Genomic DNA, 746 nt, shown 5'->3' with positions numbered 1-746 from the left:
ATATATATATATATATATATATATATATGTATATATATATATGCATATATATATATGTGCGTGCGTGCGTGCATGCGTGCGTTCGTGCGTGCGTGTGTGTGCGTGTGTGTTTCTTTATTTGACAACCGGTGTTGGTGTGTTAACAGAGCCGTTCTGCAAAAGCAACCGAATGACTCAGTACGAAGCGGAATATCTCTGCTGCAGTAGATTCGTTCGACTAAAATTCCTGAAGGCGGTGCCCCAGCATGGCTGCAGTCTGATAACTAAAACAAATTATAGATATGCGATAAAATAGATGTATGTATGGACGCGTGTGTGTATATATTTGGTATTTTCATGTTTCAGTCATTTTGACTGTGGCCATGCTGGAGCACCGCCTTTCACTCGAAGAAATCGTCCCCACTGCTTGCTCTTTGTAAGCCTAGGACATATTCTATCAGGATCTTTTGCCGAACCGTTAAGTTACGGGGACATAAACACACCAATATCGGTTGTCAAGCGATCGCGGGGGTACAGAGATAGATACACACACACGCATATAAATATATACATATACACACACACATACACACACATATATGCGATGGGTTTCTTTCAGTTTCCGTCTACCAAATTCACTCACTTCGCTTTCGTCGACCCGAGGTTATACATAGTAGAACACACTTGCCTAAAGAGCCATGCAGTGGGACTGAACCCGGAACCATGTGGTTGGAATGCAAGCTTCTTACCATATATATATATATATA

The sequence above is a fragment of the Octopus bimaculoides genome, chromosome 9 (genome assembly GCF_001194135.2).
Source record: "Octopus bimaculoides isolate UCB-OBI-ISO-001 chromosome 9, ASM119413v2, whole genome shotgun sequence".
In the NCBI taxonomy this organism is placed as follows: Eukaryota; Metazoa; Mollusca; class Cephalopoda; order Octopoda; family Octopodidae; genus Octopus; species Octopus bimaculoides.
This window is presented reverse-complemented; position numbering follows the sequence as displayed.